General features: G+C 38.2%; 1 protein-coding gene across 10 annotated transcripts in view; it reads left to right on the top strand.

Annotated features, from left to right (window-relative positions):
* CBLB (Cbl proto-oncogene B) overlaps positions 1–18422 on the top strand; it is a 221860-nt gene that overhangs the window by 26838 nt on the left and 176600 nt on the right. The window lies entirely within an intron of this gene.

The raw sequence follows: 18422 nt of genomic DNA, 5'->3' as shown, positions 1-18422 counted from the left end.
CTGGCCGTTTTCTCCCTCATCCCCTGTTTGTGCAGATCCTTTCTTATTATTAACATAGCTAAAGCCCCCACTTGGTACCCACCCTCATCAGCTTTTTCTGATGACTTTTGCCAAAATGTCTCTTCTCCTGTGGACATTTTATCAAGGCTTTTCATGTAGCCCTTAAATATTTATTACCAAATATTGCTATCTTTTGTGAAAAATCATTTTGAACATTTCATTACCTAATCCTTAAGGCAAAACTAACTTCTTCTCCTATGTAATCTTTAACAGTATTGCATTGTTGGCAAATGCTCATAAAAAATATATATATATATATATATTATTTTTTAAAGGGTTTATTTATTTTAGAGAGTGAGAGGGTGTGAATGGGGGGAGGGGCAGAAGGAGAGGGAGAGAGAGAATCTCAAACAGACTACCCCCTAGTGTGGGGCCTGATGCGGAGCTTCATCCCACTGAGATCATGACCGCCAAAATCAGGAGTTGGACATTCAAATGACTGGGCCACCCAGTTGCTCTGGTGCTCATAAAATATAGTATTGCTTTAGAATTACTGTAAGGTTATTTGAAAATCCTGCTTTATTTCTTGACTATGGGCAACAAAGTCCCAGAAACAGGAGAAAGTGAAAACATCATACTGGAAAGTGTCCAGTGAAGTGTCCAGAGGCTTAGCTTTTAGAATTTGTAGATGAGCTCTGAATATCAATTTCAGATTAGCAATGAGTGTCATTAGTTTTAGAAGGAAAAAAATGCCTATAAGCATAGTCACACCCTTATTATTTATTGTAAATTATTTGTATTTTGAAACAGTTTTTTAATCTGTGTGTACACAAAATGTCTTTAATGCAGTGACATTTTCTGGATAAAGTTGGTGACATTACAAAGATTGGAAAGCACTTCTTTAATGGAGTGACCTTGTAGCTACCCTTATTACCTCTAAGATAAAGCCCTTAAAACCCACATCTTCACTATTCTGCCTGTTTCCACAAACTGCTCATGGCAGCAAACATGTTTCATGGCTTTCCTATTGACTTATTCTCCAGCTGAGCTCTTATGAGTGTTTTCACTTCCTCTTATTCTGATTTTCACATTTCTTCAAAGACTGTTTTGTTTCTGTGCTGTGTTGTATATATGACTCTGAAAACACAGGACTTTTCAGCAACTGGGGAATCCTCCCAAAAAATCTATGCTTTCGACATGAATGGTCCAGTTTCGTTTGTTATGTATCTTGCCAAGAGTCCTTCTTCATTCTCTTCATAGCTTGCTGTGCAGCAGCCGGTGGTTACATCATTTCACGACTCTTCAGAGAGTGTCTCAGTTACACGGGCACCAGTTGAAGAAGTCTTTCTATGCCAGTCATCTTGTGTTCTCATGGATGGAATTCTCTGATACATACAAGGATTTTCAAACTTGAAAATTAGTTTTCAGATTTTAGCTAAAATGTTTCTATATTTCTTTAAGTGCCATCTCTTTTTCTCTCCTTTTATTTTACTTTCTGAAAAAGATTTCATTTGTTAATTTGGGAGAGAGAGAGAACATGCAGGGGGGAGGGGTAGAAGGAGAGGGAGAATCTTTTTTTTTTTTTTATAAGATCATATTTATCTTTTTGACAGAGAGAGAGTGAGAGAGAGTGCACAAGCAGAGAGAGCAGCAGGCAGTGCGAGATGCGGGCTCCCCGCTGAGCAGGGCACCCAGTGCGGGACTCGATCCCAGAACCCTGGGATCATGATAGATGCTCAACCAACTAAACCACCCGGGCATCTGGGAGAGGGAGAATCTTAAGCACACTCTGTGCTGAGCATGGAGCCTGATGGGGAGCTCGATCTCATGACCTGTGAGATCATGACCTGAGCCAAAACCAAGAAGAAGATGCTCAACTGACTGAGCCACTCAGGTGCCCCTCTTTTTCTTTCCTTTCTCAAAGGGGAGTTTGGATGGTTGAATCTGGTATTCCTGCCATATATGTTACCTTTTTTTTTCCTTTTTTTTTCATAAGCGTACTAGCTCTAAGGGACATCTGAGACATTTTGAATTCGTAGAGAGGGCTTTTAAAGAAAGGAATTGCTGTTCGCTTACATCAACCGTGCAGACTCAGAAGCAGACTTGAAAGGAAAACAGAGGCATGTGTGTTCTCACTGTGTGTTATTGTTGCGCCCCCTCACATAGCTGTTAGGGTTTGTCAGCAGTTTGTTTTGACTCACTGTACCAAGGTGGGGGTGGTTTTGTGTGTTTTTGTAAGTTATCTAGTGTGGGATGTCAGTAATCTCAACTGTACCATTTTGATTGGCTATGATCCATCCATTTCTTAGGCCATATTTTAGTTCTGAAACTTGCCCTAAAAATATTTGCCAAATAGTTTTTCTCTTTTTGTAACAAAACCCAATTCTTAGGATGTATACCCTTTTTTTTGTTGTTGCTGTTTCACAATGCCTTTGTGATATATTCATGGTATTTTCCCAGACCAGTTTGGGAACTTCCTTGAATTGTCCTTTTCAATTTATCTTGATAGTTCTTCTTACATAATTATATTTCATTTTATTTAGAATGTCAAGACTGAGAACACACCTAAATCCACATCTCATTTCCTGGGAGGTGGTTTTAGACATATATAAGCACAATAGATTATTTTGATCAGGGATGAGGATGTCTTTGAAGGAGAAGCTGGAGCTCCTGAAATTGATTTGAATGGGTCTTCTGAATTCAGGAACCATTTATAAAGAGAAGGTGGTCTAGGCAGAGACGTCTTGACCCTTTTACTATGTTCTAAGAGATATGGCACTCCAGGAAGTAATGCAACATGATGCCCTTGGTACCTCTTTTCTATGACTCTAAGGTGCGGGAGTAAAGCCTGAGGATGAGACACAGAAAGCAAAATGTTTTCTTTTCATCATCACCCAGGGTAACCATTATGTTTAGAGAGCAGCAAAAATGTCTTGCATCCCTGATAACTTTCCATTATGTAACTGCTCTTTGTTTTCTCTGCTATATACGTGACATTATTCCCGGAGCAAGTTAAATTTTTCCCTGTATGCGTTTACCATAAACTGTCATTTATGTGGGATTAAAATAACTAGAATAATTTTAGCATTTTCAGTACTTGACATTTAAGAGAGAGACAGATGGCACGTAAACAAGGTAAGAGTAGGACTTTATTTGCTGTATTACAATCTCAAACTACTGTAAAGAATTTTAATTAGATGTTATTTTAGGAAGTTTCCAATTCACTGCAGGTCACTGAAGCTTGGACTAAAGCAGAATGTACACCATGTGTTTTAGTAGACCAGCAATCTACTTCATGTGGCTGAAAGTTGGTCTGGATCTTGTAGGTTATATTTTTAAGAGTGTAAAAATTTTACTGGGTCTCAGTGTATCTTAGAGCAAAACTAATTTTCTTCTTAACTTTAAGTACTGTTTGAAACTTCTCATTGGAGCTCAGAATCAAGTGTGTTTGGTTTGAAGATTGAAAATTTTCTTCTGATATCTTTCCTTTTTAGTAAGCTCATTTTTTGTTTTTCTCTGTGGGGATTATTTTTAATTTTCCCACAGCTCTACTGGAGGTTTTCTCCACTGTGAGTTAATAGTTGTTACATGTACTTCAAAATTCAGTTTTTCAGTTTTCTAAAAGAATTTCTGTGAAATATGTTCAAAGTCGCTATTTGTTTTTTCTTTTTCTTTTTCTTTCCTCAGATAGAAACTAGTTTTAGAACTATTCACGGTATAGGCAAATAAATTTACATGTGAAGGCTTCTCGGGTTATTGTTTGTAAAATTGTGTATTTCTCTTTTCTCTACAAATAATATGAAGTTCTTAAAATAACAGCTGGTTCTCACCATTAAAATACAAGGAAAGAGCCTTGAAATATGACTGGTACCATATGTAGTTCATGGAGGTTAGTAAGTGATATACACAAAAGGCAGACTGTTCTTGAATTGCAAAATGTTGCATAGTTTGTACAGTTACCAGCTCTGGGGATAGCATGTGCTCATAGTTTAACTGGTGAACAAAAATCTTACAGTGAAAAGTTCTATAGATGATTCTTTCCCCCTCAAGATTATAGCATTTCTGAAGAACAGAGTGTGTCATAATATGGTAGTAATAAAGCTGAAAAGTCCCTTTCTTTAAATGTTATAAACCTGGCAAAGAGAACATTGCAGTTTTGAGAAAGGCCTATAGACATTGTGTGTTTTGTTTTTGTTTTTGTCTTTTTTAACATGAGTCCTTCTTGTTTCTTTTTTCATTTTGGGTTTGTAATCCATATACATAGTGAATTTTGTGCTAAAATCTGTTCTAAATGCAATATGATATCAATATTATGTAATCCTCTCCCCTCCTTAGTTTTGTTAATCTTCTGAGTTCTCTTCAATTACTAGGAATGTATTTGTTTCCTTCAGCTTTTTTGTTTGTTTAAATAGCACTTAGTGTTGTTTTGTAGGAATAATACCACCTACTGTGTACAATTATATAAGAAGTAGTTTCTCAGATTCTGAGAGAAGCCCTAGAAAATTATCATTAGGAAATCTGTTATACCACTTGTACATTACAGAATTTTAAGAACTTTCTCCAGATGATGTCAATAGGGCAAAAGAAGTGCACAGTCATGACATTCTTATTTGGGTTAGATCTTCCTCATGTAATCTGTTCTTTTATTATCAGAATGACCCCAGTCCTTAACAATTTGTTTTCAAATTACTCAGCTCATTTTAATCTACAACTGGGAAGTTTTGATTGATACAATTTTTAAGGAGTAGAGTTAATTATCATTTGCAATAAAAACCAAACAAAAAACCAAAACCGAAATATCAGTAGTGAAATAGAGAGGGGCTACTTAATGGATGATTTGAGAGGGTCCATTTATTCTGGACCTGGAAATCTTAAGATCTAGGAAAAGAATGACTTTCAGTTTTTTTTTTTTTTTTAAATTAAAGGTTTTACATAATTATCAAGTTCTAATTCCTTTAGAATACCAGCCTTTAGGGTGCCTGGGTGGTTCAGTGGGTTAAGCCGCTGCCTTCGACTCAGGTCATGATCTCAGGGTCCTGGGATCGAGTCCCGCATCGGGCTCTCTGCTCAGCAGGGAGCCTGCTTCCTCCTCTCTCTCTCTGCCTGCCTCTCTGCCTACTTGTGATCTCTCTCTGTCAAATAAATAAATAAAATTAAAAAAAAAAATTAAAAAAAAAAAAAGAATACCAGCCTTTAGTGATTGTTTATCTGTTCTAGAGGAAACTATTATATAAAGCTCAGAATTTTTATTTTATAATTTATGCTATTCCAGGACTAAAAATAAAAAAAGCCATGTCTCAAAATTATTCATTATTGATGTCACTAGATTTAAAAGAGCACATTTGATTTTTGAAATTTCTGTGATTAATAAAATTATTTGAATTTTAAGGAAAATGCCTAAGAATTTGTCTTCCTTTTTTTGTCAAATCAGAGTTAAAATCGGACACTTATGATAACACCTCCTCTGGATCCTGAAAACAAATCTTAACAGTTTTTTTTTTTTTCAGAAAATGAAAGTGATCACAAGCAGAATGAAAATATCTTACCGATTGCTCGAAAGCCCCATGAGTTGAAAAAAAAAAAAACATAAAAATGAGCAACTTTTACGTTAAGGTTTAACTAACTGGTCATGGAAATTAATGAGCCCGTTTGACCCAGAACAAGGTATTTAGTGCGCTTTCTTCTGTTTGAAGCCAGCCTCCTGAATGCTGTCCAGGCCGTCAATGCAAATGAGTCATTTTTATTCACAAGCCTCAAAATCCCTTCTCCTTGTCCAAGGCCATATTGTTGATCTGAGTGGAAGCTGTGATGGCTAAAACCCGGAGTCATAACACAACCAAAAACCACCATTTATTCATATGAGTGGGATATCATTTCTGTTTCTCCCTTCTCTTCCTTTCCAGCCTCATCGCAAGACAGTCTTCCTCAAGTCTGCTTCAACCCCTCGTTTTTCAGTTTTTCAGGCTTTCAGGACCCCCACATCTGCAGCTTCACCCGCCTGGAAGCTCTTAAAGCTCTTTCACTCTTGCTCCTCCTTTGGGTCATTGTTTCAATATCAGTTCCTCAGAAGAGCTTTCCTTGACCCACCGCTCGAAGTGATTCTGTGCTTTATTTCTCTACAGTACTCTGTTCTCTTCTCTCCAGATTCTGCTGTAGTCTATATAATCTTAATTTTCTTCACCATTTCTCCCCAGCGCCTACTCCAAATCCTACACACAGTAGGTCCACAGGAAGCGCATCTGACTGGCACAAGGCTGCGTATATGCTGATCTCAAGCTGTGGGCTAGCTATGGAACATCCTGGAACTTGGCAGGCGTTCTTTAACCTATATATGGCCAGAAGCTGTTGGTGTTTTTGCTCTGTTCACTTTTGTTTTCTTTCTGTGATGGAAAGAGAAATTTAGTAGTTATTGAGCCGGAGAAATTTAATTAAATTGGGCTTACTAATCTTGTATGGTCCAGAGATATTTCTTTTAATCATGGGAGGATTTTATTTTCATATGACACTGTGGAGAGGATGAAAAGAACCTTGAGGCCACATGCATCACTTTTTTTGCCTGTTGATCCATAATTAGAACCAGTGTCTAGAATCTGTTTTAGCATAGAACTAAATAGCACAGAAAAATCAGAATTACAAGTGAAACTACTTTTCACATATTTGTTTGTTGTCCTTTACTGGTTCAGATTAGCGCATTTAAAAGTTTTACCGAGAAATATGAAATTGAAATTCTGTGCATCCATATAATCTTTTTCTTCATGCAAGGTAAAGTAAAATTTCAAAAATCCCTATAGCAAAGGTATTATTGGGCAGTTTCTTAGTTCTAACTCTTAAGTTAATGAACAAATTATGAATATATTAAATGCATGGATCTTTGATATATCTCTCTCTTCATGAAGCAGGTGAACAATATTTAGGTATTACTTATTACCTCCTTAAATGAATTGCCATCTTTTATTTTAAAAATTATATCATGCATGATTATTTTTATAACAGTTTTTAAATGATTCCTTATTTCCAGTTGTATCAACCTGAAACTACTTTGACTAGCTTTTTGGCTCCGCCCTGCTTTTCTGAACTATATTCTCTACCTCCATCTATTACTCAGTATCTCATACTACAGTATTCTCTCCATATAGCTCTGTTTATTTAGTTCCCTTAATTTGAAGTAATTTTCAGAATTACCATTTTACTTTTTCTCTCTCTCTCAAATAACATTTAAACTTTAGCCTTACTTGTCTAATTTCAAGATCTTAGATCTTGTCTAAGATCTTTACTACTTTGTGGCCTTTTCAAATACTTTTCCTCTCCTAAAAAGCTCTTCCCCTCACTCTTTACATTTTTAGCGGTTGGGACAAAGATCTAAATGTATATATCAGCTCCTTTAATGGGTCTTCTTTGACCACCCAATTAGTATTTTGAATGTTTGCTGATGCTTTCTTCTTTTCCCCAATTGTCACTTTTCTTTCAAGATATAATTGAGGTTCTTCTTAATATATTTTCTCAGTAATTAAGTGCAGAAATTGAGTTTTCTGAGCTTTTTCTATTTGCTAAAACCCTGTGGTTGGTTGTGTGGAAACAGAGTTCTGTCTTGGTTCTTTGGATGGCCTATAGCCAGTTGATGAAACTTGGGGTCCTGAGGACTCACAGAGGAGGGCACCTGAGCCCACCTGGGGGTCAGGGGAGATGTCTTCTGGGGACTTATGTATGAGTTGATGCTTCAGGGTTGAAAAGCAGTCAGGTATAGGTAGGGCAAGGGTACAATGGAAGATCTTTGAAAGGAGTGGAGAGTAGCCACCTACCTTAGGAGTATGTGAAAGCGTATTATGTTAGGGTTTGTGATCTTGCGCATTCAGAAGGGTGGGAATCTTGGGATTAGGATTTCCTTTTTTAGGCTTTTTCTCTTTTGCTCCTCTGACTTCTCTACTATGAGTCGGTTTATGTTTCTGATGCATGGAGAGGAGTATGTATTGAGGAAAAAAAAGGATGTCACCCTGATAGCATGGCACAATTTCATATTAAATGACAGTTTTGCATTTTTGGATATTTCACCTGTTGTTTATTTTGAAGTTTGGTATTGCTGATTTGTATTTTTGATGTTTCATTTGTTTTAAATGCTTTATCCTAAACCATGTGCATATGCACAATGGGAACTCCGTTAACACCTAAAAGAATTGACCAACTTTTGAAAAAAGAGTTTGACCTTTAATTTTGGTGAGTTTTCCTCCTTGTGCCCTAATTGAGGTTGCAGTAGGCATTGCACTTCATATTAGGCTCATGAGATAATAAGGTATGTGTCATTTTCACACCCTAAACTGGTTTTGTCTCTGAGATTGTATAATCAGATATTTTCCTATCTTATAACTTAACTTTAAAACATAATCTTAAAACTGCAGGATTTTAAAAATATGTATAACAAACTATTAGTGACAGAGGTGGTTCTTTAAAAGGAAAAAAATAACAAGTAGTTCTCATCTCTCTTCCGTCTCTCATAACAAAATCTGATTGATATTTCATATAATGATATGGTACTTCACAAGGTTGATCCTGAATCAAAGTTACCAGCACTTTTCCTCACAGAAGGAAATATTCAGATTCTTGTATTACTGACTCAGGGGAAGTATTACATACAGAGGAAAAGCCTTTGATAGGCACTGTTGCTTCCTCCAGGAAATGAGATTTAAGGATCTAAATAGACATGTGTCATATAAACAAGGGACAGCCTTATTAGGCAATTTTGGACACTTATTCAGTGGCTTTCCTAGAAGACTTTTCCCATGGGGCGCCTGGGTGGCTCAGTACGTTAAGCCTCTGCCCAGGTCATGATCTCAGGGTTCTGGGATTGAGCCCAATATCCAGCTCTCTGCACAGCAGGGAGCCTGCCTCTCCCCCCACCAACCCTGCCTGCCTCTCTGCCTACTTGTGATCTCTCTGTCAAATAAGTAATAAAATCTTTAAAAAAAAAAAAAAGAAGAAGAAGAAGACTTTTCCCATCATGTTTCTCCAGGATTTATCAAATGGTTATATACCACAGACAGTCTCATAAGTTGTTTTCATGTTGACAGCGATGTGTTATGGGGGAGGGGTAGAAAGTACAGATTACGACTGTACACTATTGCTCTCTCTCTCTCTCTTTTTTTTTTTTTTTTTTGAGAGAGAAGGAGGGAGAAGATGGGTAGAGGGAGAGGGAGAGAGAGAATCCCAAGCAGGTGCCACTCCGAGTGCAGAGCCTGACTCGGGACTTGATCTCACGACCCTGAGATACTGACCTGAGCTGAAATCAGGAGTCGGACACTTAGCTGACTGAACCACCCAGCCACCCCATCTTTTTATTTCTTAACATCTAAAGCAGTAGAATTCCCAGGTAAGTGTTTAGGTGAAAATGGAGTCAAGGCAAACATACCTGATTGTTGGGGTTCTTGGGTTTACATTTGTGCTAATTACATATAAAATGAGATAGTTCTTAAAGTTAATACAGTCAGTATTTGAAAATAGCACTTCAAATACTGTTATCAGAACTATACCGAACTTGGTTTTCAGGAGTAATGAATTATTCCACTTCTCGTAACTGCTTCCAATAGCAAGAATTTCTGTTGTAGAGGGACAGTTAGCAATATGAAGAGATGTTTCCAAAATTATTATAATGTATTTTCTAAAAGTTGTGATATGCTAGATGAAGTGATAGGGAATTTTATCTTTTTTTTTTTTTTTAAAGATTTTATTTATTTATTTGAGAGAGAAAGCACGAATGGGGTGGGGAGGGACAGAAGGAGAGGGTGAGAAACAGACTCCCCCAGAGCCCAATGGGGGCTCAATCCCAGCACCTCTATATCGAGACGTGGGTGGAAGTCAGACACTTAACTTACTGAGCCACCCAGGTACCCCATGATAAAGTACTTCAAGTTAAAGTAAATGCTAATTAACTTTCAAAGGATTTTCTTTTTAGAGTTTTGGTACATCCTAAAGAGAACTGGGAGAATTGTGAAGTGACGCAGAGCTAGGAATGAATTGATATGAAGTCTCATTCCAACAGAAGTAGAGGAGAACATGGAAAAAATTGACTTAAAAAGGAGATCTTTCATATCCTAAAGATTGCTACAGTTTTGTGGATAGGAGTTGATCTTCTGCGTTCACTGTGGAAAAACTCTATAGATAGACAGCATACATTACATTTCTTTCACCTGTATTTGATACTAAAGTGTTTATGTTGCCATAAGCTATAAAACCAGTTTAGAAAAGTAATCTCTATTTTCTGAAGTATGCATATTTTATGAGCTTTACAAAAATGGTATTTTAAGATATTATTTTATCATTACATTAGAGGATATTAAAGTGTCTCTTTAGCAGTTATGACATGGGAATAGAAGTAAAAAAATATTATTTAAATTGTTTTTTACTTTCAGAAAGACTGTAGCTTAAAACAACCGCAGCAGGTTGTACAAGTTAAATTTTCTGGTCTAGAAATGTGGCACAGAATTTCTCTAGAAGCTTCTGTTCCATTGTGGTTGAAATGTTTTCTCACCTTTTTAGACTATTTCATTACTGCTGATGTAGGTGATACTTTGAGATGTGCCAAGAGAAAGTTGTGTAAAAATTCCTTTGGCCTTTTCTGTACTAAAGGCTAAGTAAGTTGCCTTAGATGTGCTGATTACTTTAAAAATCAACTACTAATCTGTGTTCAGATAAGTTTACTTATTAAAATGCATCAACTTCTATTTCATTTACAATCATCTCTCTCATAAATTTATCACTTAAAGGTAGTGAGTATTTTGCCACTATTGATACATATGTATTTATTATTTATCACTCTATGGTAAAAATATTTGAGACTAAAATGCAAAAAATATTCATTCTGGTGTTTTAAAAAATATTTAGTGTTTCACAGAATCCTATCTTTAATATGTCTTGGCATGTATCAAAATTTTCTCCTTAAAGGAAAGATGATCCGATTTGGCTTAATTCACTCAGTGAAACTGCATTTCTGTCTAAAGGAAGTCATTTTGTAGTTACCAACATCATCTGTATTGAGTGTAAGTAATTAACCCAAGATTCATTTGACTCCTTTTTATTATAATATATTTCTCCATTGTGATCGACTCACAGTAGAGAGTGTTTTGGGGGCTTTTATGGAGCTGATGTAGCCCTATGAGTAAGTTCTGACTAATTGGTTATTACTAGAAGTGAGGTGTGCAGCTCCTAGGTCATGCCTTTTAAAGGGAGGCCATATACTCTCCTACCTCTCTTCCTGCTCCCTTGCTGCTGGCTAGAATGTGAAGATGGTTATGAGTCATGTTGGGCCACATGGAGGAGAGTGATGACATAGGAGTGGCAGAACTAGGAAGAAGGAACATTGGTCATTGACCTTTTTGTAGACTAGAGCTGCCATACATTTAGATGAGAGGGAAATAAACATCAGCATAAGTCACTGTTGTTTTGTGTCACTGTCACATACAGTCAAAACCGTATGCTAGAATCTACCCCTACGCTGAAAGTATTAACCATTTCTGCTGCCATTTTTTGAGATTTAAGTTTCGAATTGTGAAATAGCTGTAAGTAAAGGCATGGCCTGTGAAATAATGCTTTACTAATAACTATGCCTCATTTAGCTAAAAGTAACCACTGAATTCATGCTAATGAGGCTCTTCCATATTATATTGCTGTGGATTATATTGTACAGTTATTCTGTGTTACACTCTTTTGTGACTATCCCTAACTGTTGGATTTCATGACCCATTGAGAGTTTGAGCAGATATTTTCTGTTGATAAATCAGGTTTCCTTTATTTGTAGTCTTTGTGTCTGATTTACTATACGTGCCCTTGTGTTCATCTCCCACATCTTTCTCTTCCCCTTCTACCTTTGGCCGGCATCTGGGGGAGCTCTGGTGCAGCTCTGCCTGGCCAGTTCCCCAGAGTTCTAGGACCCTAATAGTGACCAGATGCCTGGCATTATTCCTGAATACGCGTACTGTTGAAATTTAGTTACTTGCTTAGGGAGTTTGTGGGCTTATATCATAATGGATGGAAAAATGCCCTGTGCTTCACAACCTTTTAAACTAAGTAATAACACTTACAAGAAATTGTGAATGTTATAGGAACCGAGTTCTGTGTGGGAGATGAGTACTAGGAAAAATATGTTTCATAATGACGAGTGAGAAATTTTCACAAAGCATTGTGTCTTTTGTCATTTTCAGTCCAAAAGGCAACTTACATCATGACACTAGGGATGGGATATAGCTTAACTGAATGATGTGGTTTGCTCCCGAGTTATTTAGTTATGTTTCATTATATTGAAATACTCTGCTCCTGCAGAATCATTGTAAATTATGTGTGAGGCTCTAAGTGGGAGAGTTGAAAGAAGGGCAGTATTATATTACAAGAACAATGCATATGCTTCTCTTGGTGTCCTTCCTAAGCTCTCTGTTTGTGGCTGTGCCAAATTCCATCGCATTCTGTATGCATAGATAGAACTGTGTGCAAACACCAGGCATCTTGCATTTTAAAGAAAGTTAGGGAATGGCCAAAATCTTGCTTGCCTGTGATTCACCCTCACTTTAAATTTCATTTTATATGTGCATGGAAAAGTAGTGGGTACGTTACCGTCCATATCAGTGTAGAAAACCTTCTAGCACCAGAGTCTATACTCTGATTCTTGAAGCAATACTGGAAGCTTCTTGTTTCACTGGGCCACTTGTATATCATTACTCTTCCGCTTACTTTAAAAAAATGTTCCTGTTAATAATTCCACAATCTTCTGACTCCAGTAGCAGGCATGTCCTCATAGACGTTAGTATTAGTCTTCACAGCATACAGCAGCATTTGAAGGGAACTTTTCTCTAGTCTTTTTTCACTCTAGGTGTTACCCTCGTTCTAGACAACCATAATTCTCACCTTACTGACTTCACTGTCAGGGACTCTTGCCCTTTATTCCACTTGGCCATGTATATCCCTGGCCAAGTCGTGCTACCCTTGGGAATCCTTAATTCTAAAGTCTCATTCTGCAAACACAGCCTCAGTCCTTCTACCTCTCTTACTTCCTTAACACCCTTGAAATCTACTCTTAAAAGTCATCGGTAGTATCTCTTACTCCTACTTCATTCTTTTGGTCTCTTGATTCTTTTTAGGCTTCACTCATTGCCATACTTAGCTTGGATTCCATTAATCACTAGTCAGACACATCTGAGTTCAAACTCTAGCTCTCCTAGTTGCTGATAGTAATTTAGGCAATTTACCTAACTCCACGTCTCAATATCTTTACTCATAAGAAAGGTATTATAATATCCATTTAGTGGCAAGGTTGAGAGTATATAGGAAAACATTGGTTAACCGCCCAATATAGCTTGTGACAATTAGTGGTTATTAAATTGATGTGAGCTGCTTTTATCTTTAATATTATTTGAGAAAATGATAGAAGATTGATGAAAAGGTGAATGAAGTTGGGGACAAAATAAGGGAGGGTTATGGAATGTAGGTTTGATTTTGCAGAAGCTGTGGAGAACTGTTCCGGGTTCTTCAGCAGTGAAGTGGTGAGATTTAAATAATGCACGTGAAAGGTGATTCAGTTACATGGTTTCTCTGATAGTGGTAAGTGCTAGACAGTGGAGTAAGAAATTTGTTGGATTATATGCTGAAGCTATAATGTTCCAAGTTAGTGTGTCTTGTTTCTTATTTTATTTCCTTTTAATGTAGATCATGTTTTATATTGTTATATTTTGTACCTCATAGTTTTATTACTTCTTTATGAATGACTTAATAGAGAAAATTTTATGTATGTAGTAAATGTGAGTGCATTTCTTTGGTCAGGGAGATGATAGATCTCTTTTGAAGTATCTACTGTCTTATTGCCATAATTGAGTTGTACAGTGATTTTGAGTCTCCATAAACAAAGTACGAGACATGTTGTTTTGGAACCATTTAGAAACCCAAGGTGCTTGGGCTTTAAATTTCAAAAGCATTTGGATTTGTTATTTTGGTGCTTAATTAGAGCAATCGCCTCAAGATTTTAAATCTTATTAAACTGATTTTGCATAATTTCCATGAATTTCTAGGTTATCAGAATACTCTCAAATATGCCATTCAGATCTCAAGTGACATATGAGTGACAATGATTGGGGTTCACTTTATGACATAGTGTATTGTTTATTATACTAGAAAGTGAATGCTTAACATCAGCCTAGGATGGTGCCTTCTTAAGTTACAGCCTTCATACCTTTACATCAGGAATAGTCAGTCAGAAGCAGAAAAGAATATCAGCTACTGGTAAACCATTTTTGTGCCTTTAGAACAATTTAATGAGCAGTCGTTTTTAACCTGAAAACTGAGGCAAGAGACCCATGGTAGTAAAATCTGCTATTGTTTGTTTACCTTACTGTCAAACTTTTAGTAATTCATGTATTTATTCATTGGTTCCTTCAATGGGATTTGTTGAACACTTACTCTGCCCTGGCCATTTTTTAGTCACACAGGATAATTATCAATTATTGAGCTTGAATCCTCTTTCATGTGTATTAGAGAATAGACAGAAAATATCGGGAAAATGGATCACTATCTACATTTTGCTTTGAATGGATTATTCCTTCTTCTGTTTGTCATCTTCCTCTCCTTCCCCTTCCTATGCCTCCTACTTCCTGCCCCCCCACCCCCCACCCCATCTCAGCATTCAAGGAGATGAGGAGGTGGGAATTTGGAGTGGAAGATTGGTTTAAGGGAATGGTTTTCCCAGATTAAATCATGGCAGTGTCTCATTAGACATTAGCTGCAGATCCGTGAAAGGGGAGATGACTGTGACCAGATTGACTCCTTCATCCCATCACTGTCTGCTGGGGGCCCTTGGTGTGCCAGCTGTGTTCCAGGCGTGCAGGTCCAGTCCCCATGGAGCATACAGTCTAGTGGGGGAGACAAACCATGAAAACAACACCTATAAATGCTATGGTTTCAGTTACTGATAAGCTCTCTGAGGAAGGGTGATTTAGGGTAAGAGCATAGAAGAAGGGTTGCTTCTGTAGTAATGCCCTAGGTACTAGTCTGGTTCCATCTAGTATTGTCTGCCTGGCTCTGTCATTCCCAGGCCTTTCTCAGGGAGTAGGGGTAGTTCTCCCTTTCAGTGAAGTCCCTCTCAGCTGGTGTGAAGTGGAGAGCCAGTTTATCAGCTTCCTTCTCCACTTCCGCCGTCTGGTCTTCCACAGCTTGCGTGGAAATCCTCTGCTAGGTTGTTATTACCTGACGCCGGGTGTGAGTAGGAACGGGCTGGGTGATAGGCCCCAGGAAGTGGTACAGAGAAGAATGGGGCTTGGGCGGGGGGTGGGGGGACAGAATTCACGAAAGATGGCCTGAATCAATGTCACAGCTTCCCTGAACCAGGGCTAGGTTTGTGGTATTCGGCCCCTCAAGGCAACAGAAACATGTGGCATTTGGTTTAGGTTCTAGGTACATGTTTGTTAACTACAGCAGCCTTGCTTGGACAGCAGAAAACCAACCTCTGGTCCATTTCCTATGCAGGGGCGTATTTGGTTTGCAATCGAGGCAGTAACAGTTTCCACAAATAGTACCCTTGACCAGGCCCCTTATGCATAAAGTTGCCTCTTAAACAAAGAAGGCTGTATAGCTACCTCATATTTCTCCCTGAAGAGTAGTGATCAGGGCTGCAGGGGAACTTTGGGTGGCTTTGACATCCTATCGATCTGGACTTTGGGCCATTGCAATTCTGTAGGAGGAAAAGACCAGTAGGCTTGTGTTTAGGCTTCTCTGTTAACTACATGCTCCTCAGGAGGGCTGAAGCTGGGGAGAAGAGTTCTGTGGGGGTTAGAGAACCACTGAGTTTTAAAGGCAAAGTAGGACCGGTGGCCATGTGGAGAGAACTGGGGAGAAAGAAGCATAGTTGAATTTCTTAAAGAAGAAACGGAAGCATAGAGGGGAGACCCAGAGTCAGCTATTTAGAAATAATAGTAGGGCCAGGGTTTGGTGGGGGCATCAAGGGGAGGAGAGTAATGGAGAAGTGGTAAGGATGGATGCTCAAGGGAGCTTGATACCCTGGGCAGGGGAGAATTTCTGAGTGCAGACTTTACAGGACCTTGGCAAGTTAGAGCTTAGAACAAGAGAGGGCGATTTGCAATTTGAAACAAAGGATAATTGTGACCAAGACAGAGAATCATCTTCGTTTTCAAAGGTCCAGACTGCTGAAGTGCAGGCCTCAGCCCATGTTCTGCAGTAGGCATAGTGACCCAGTAGGAAGGCTCTTTATTAATGTGTGTAGGTGAATGAGTTAAGGGTATTTGGAGTCGATTGATTTGGAAGTAGGATATACTGATCCAGAAACATGAACTGTCCTATGTGTTTCTTAAACCGATGACTTAGAACTCAAGATTTTCTTGTAACATAGTAGTGGTTTGTGGATCTGAACTTGTCTGTGCCACGCTTTTGTGGCCCCAAAGGGTCTGGTGTAAATCCTTGTGGTTCAGTCTGGAGGGGGATTTATTCTCACCCTTTCTTCTTGTCATGGGGATGGAAGGTCTCCAAGAGAAGCAGGGATGAGATCAGGCCAGGGAGCCTTCTGCTCTGTGTGGTTTTGTTTGTCAGTGACACTGATCCTAGCCAGAAACAGTTGTTTCAGTGAAGTTCAACCTTGCCATCTATTTTTGGTAGAAACAGGAAGAATGTCAGAGGTGATGTTTGAGTTTTAAGGCCTTTTATAAGGGCCTCAGCTGAAGCTGTTTAGACCTTCTGTCCTCTGTCATTTTACTTATCAAATTCAAGCACAGCCTTTTAATTTCAACACACTTAACTTCTGGGGATGAATAGGGCATTGAACGGGTTCTATAAACAACTACTTTTCTGAGCCATAAACAGGAACACAGCTTCACAATGATATCATGTCAACAAGACAGGGGATGTGATGAGGGGGCCCAGGTTGGAGAGCTTTTTCTGCCCTAACCTGGGGAGCAACTCTGTTATCTTTGATTTAAGGAACACGGAAGTTATGACTCAAAATGCTCGTGTACCTAACTGCCACTATTCAGTTTGCTAGACAGTGCTCCTGGCTGATACGTGAATAATACTATATATTGACTAAACACATGTTGCTTTTTAAAGAAACCATAAGATGAAAGGCAGAACAAAAAGGGTAGGATTGTTTGGATACTAAGAATAGCAGAGGAGACATTGAAGACAATTTTAAATCCTCTCACAGGGGAGATTTATTTTCCCATCCATGTCTGAAAGGGCCCTACTGTTACCCCTTCACTCTATTTTAGATTTAATTTATTTGTTTACTTTGGCTCTGAGTGTGCCTGAAGAGATACTAACCCTCCAGCAAATATAACTGAGTGAGAGCATTATTTCGGTCTACTTTCAAAGGGAGGAGATCCCATTCACAGCACTCAAAATAGAGAGTACCGGTTCGTTCCAGAACTGACCGGCCATGAAAAGACGTAGAATCTTTGTTAGCATGCTCATCCTAAGAATAGGATCTGAGCTATTGGAGTTGTTAAAGAATTAACAGGCTTGAGAACTGCTAAAGCATTTTCTTTCTTTCATCTTTGCCAGCTTTCCCATGCCTCTTGTGCTGGGTATCCCATTCAAAAGTTGAATTTGTTGTTAAATAGGTTCAACACTGTCACTCTGTGTGACATACCATTGCACTTATATTTATATATTTGTATATAAATGCATGGGAATAAAAATAGTTTAGTTATAAATAACAATTATAATATATAGTAGCAAATGACAGAAAATCAGTTAAGGAAATTACACATCCATACAGTGGAATATTTCCTTTTATAAAAGTATGAGTTGTATCGATAAACATGCTGCTGTGGAACAGTTTTCAAGGTTTTATACAAAAAGAAAATAAGGCAAGTTGCCGTCATGTGTGTTTAGTACAGTAACATGATGTGAACAGGGATACACGCAGCCACCCACATTCACATCTATGCCTGTTTACATTTGGACCAAGAGAAGAGAAGAGAAGGGATGGAGTCATGACCGTGGAAATGAGCCTCTTTGTTTCTTCCTGAGGTAGGAGGGAAGAAGTTGGGTAAAGATAGAAATTACTCAAATGATGAAAAATTAGTTGAGGAAGAAAGAAAGGGAAGTCAGTGAACAAAAATCCCATTTTATTTTAAATGCACATGCCAGTCCCTGGGAATCTTGAGAAGGCAGGCCCATTGGTTGGTTGGGTGATTGATTGCAGTACCTACTCGTAGGTTCAGGGCAGAGAATACAAAGGCGTGCTTGGCGTTCAGTATTAGCATGCTAAAGTGCTACTGAGCTTTGTAATCAGGTTTTTTTCTATTTGCCTTCTAGAAGTTTTCTTTGTTATGTCTTTCTTTCTCCTCCCATCCTTTTTTTTTTTTTTCCAGCAGCATTTTGTATGAATCTATATTGTTAACATCTTGTGTACACACTGGTTTTTATGATAGGATGATGCTACC

The sequence above is a fragment of the Mustela putorius genome, unplaced genomic scaffold (assembly GCF_011764305.1).
Source record: "Mustela putorius furo isolate JIRA1106 unplaced genomic scaffold, ASM1176430v1.1 tig00003834_pilon_pilon_pilon, whole genome shotgun sequence".
Lineage (NCBI taxonomy): Eukaryota > Metazoa > Chordata > Mammalia > Carnivora > Mustelidae > Mustela > Mustela putorius.
The sequence above is the reverse complement of the archived record's forward strand: the minus strand, read 5'-3'. Positions and strand labels throughout refer to the sequence as shown.